Raw genomic sequence first — 2,103 nt, 5'->3', positions numbered from 1 at the left:
TGCTGGGGAGGACAAGGAGAAGCAGGAGGACTTTTTCCTCAACCAGCCATGTCACTCCACAGGGAAATCAAACCGTTGCTTCAAATGTTCCTGTCTCTGCAGACGAGGAGGGAGGCTCCTGTCTGTATACTATATTGCTGTGGTTTTGTTTTTCAAATCGGAAAGATGAGAATAAATAATCGTCTTCGAGATGGACATGACTCCCAAACTGATTCATTTCCCAGCGTGTATGGCTTCCCACTCAATTGTCTCAAACCATACCCGGCGCTGCTCCTACTTCATAATTCTGACAACAGAGTATAAACCACCCAGCATCTTTCAATTGACATCTATCTGTTTAATAGTTTAAACTCTATTGCTTTCTTAATGTTCTCATAATGCGCTATTCATTTTGCTGCTACATCTCAGGGAAAAAAATCTAATCTTGATCTTCTACTCCCCATTTTTCTTAACTCTTTAATAATAATCGGGCAGTGGCATATCGGGATGGAAATTGCCTCTGAGGAAAGCTGTAATAAATAGATGTCAGACACATTACACAGGATTTGCTTACTTTTGATTTAAAAAGACAACACTGAAGCTAAAAACTTAGAGCTCAGAGTGAGCATCTCACACTTCCGGAGCTGCTGACTCAACACAATTGAAGGGGGGTAGAAGCCTCCTTCCCCACCCCCTCAGCGCTCATCCCCACCATCCGCCTCCTAAGCAGCACCTTGCACATCCCCGTGCAAAGCCCAGTGCTTGGAAAATATCGGCTGCTAGGGCTGGAAGGCTTGTTCCCTGGGAAAATGGCATCAGTGAGACTTAATTGAGTTTCTAAGGGCACAGTTGGACCTATCACAGCTCCAGCTGGGGTCAACTGTACCAGGGCACTGCCAATCAGGGCCAGTTTTTCCCTCTGTCCACACTCTTCCTTGCAAAGAGGGCATTGTAGTGATGTATTGATAGGTCCCTGCACCCTGGCCGTAGAGGAGTCAGATCACCTGCTTACACTGTGAATCCATGCCCCAGCTGTCTTAGATGAACCGGGACCTGCTGGTCTTTTATTCCTGGCCCAGGCCATGATGGACAGATTTGGAAGAAACAATGTATCATCTCGCTGGTTTGTTTTTGTCTCGGAGTTCTAGCTGCCCTTCCTGGAAGGTCTTCAGAAGCCTTCCCTCATGCTTGTGCATGGACATCCTCAGGGGACAAGAGGCAGCTAACAGGAAGCAGGCAAGGCTGCGAGGTGGGAGCAGCAGAAGTTCCGTGTCTGCCGTTCCCGTCTTGGATTCCCAGCCATCAGCTACACTTTATGTTTTAGTGACAGTCATATGGGGTTCTGTTCCTGTCTGCTATGCTATGACAATTGTGCCACTGTCCCTACAGCCTGTCCTCTTCTGTCTGCATATTGCCTGAACTCCACACAACAGCTTTGGCCCTGTGTCCTGAGATTAGCCGTGTGTGTGTGTGTGTGTGTGTGTGTGTGTGTGTGTGTGTGTGTGTGGTACATGCACAGATACATACAGTGAGTGATCAGAATACATTTCTCAAGGGAAAGGGTAATTAGGAAAGTATGAGAAAGGAAAGAGATGGAAAGACAGAGGGGAGGAAGAAGGGTTCTAACACAGAGCCCGAGAGGACTGTGGGTTCATTGCAGAGCAAGCGCAGATGCAGCCTAGCTTGGTCACTAACCCACTGAGTGCAAGCAGCCCTCTGAACTGTGTGCCCAGCCTCCGTGAGTGAAGATACAGTTTGAACATGACCACAACGGGGGGTGAGTAACTGTGGGTGCTGGTGATTAAACTGTGGGTGTGAGCTGGGACTGGGTAAATCCAGAGCTTCTTTCTGAGTCGTGGACATCTCTAGGCTGCAAGGGCTCCAATCAGGTCAAGATGGTGTTTATTCTCTGCCCAGAGCCCTGGGGCAGCATCAGATGAACCACCAAGGGAATCAAGCTGAAGCAGGCACAGTGGCACACACCCGTGAGCCTAGAGGCTGAGGCAGGAGAAGCACTTAGACGGTAGTCCAGAGAGACCCTACTGGAAAGAAGAAAGGAGGGAAGGGAGAGGGGAGGGAGGGAAGGAGGGAGAGAGGGTAGGAGGGAGGGAGGGAGGGAGGGAG

This window comes from Alexandromys fortis, unplaced genomic scaffold, assembly GCF_014885135.2.
Source record: "Alexandromys fortis isolate MF-2015 unplaced genomic scaffold, M_Fortis_MF-2015_v1.1 scaffold_50, whole genome shotgun sequence".
NCBI lineage: Eukaryota > Metazoa > Chordata > Mammalia > Rodentia > Cricetidae > Alexandromys > Alexandromys fortis.
Note: the sequence above shows the minus strand (reverse complement) of the source record.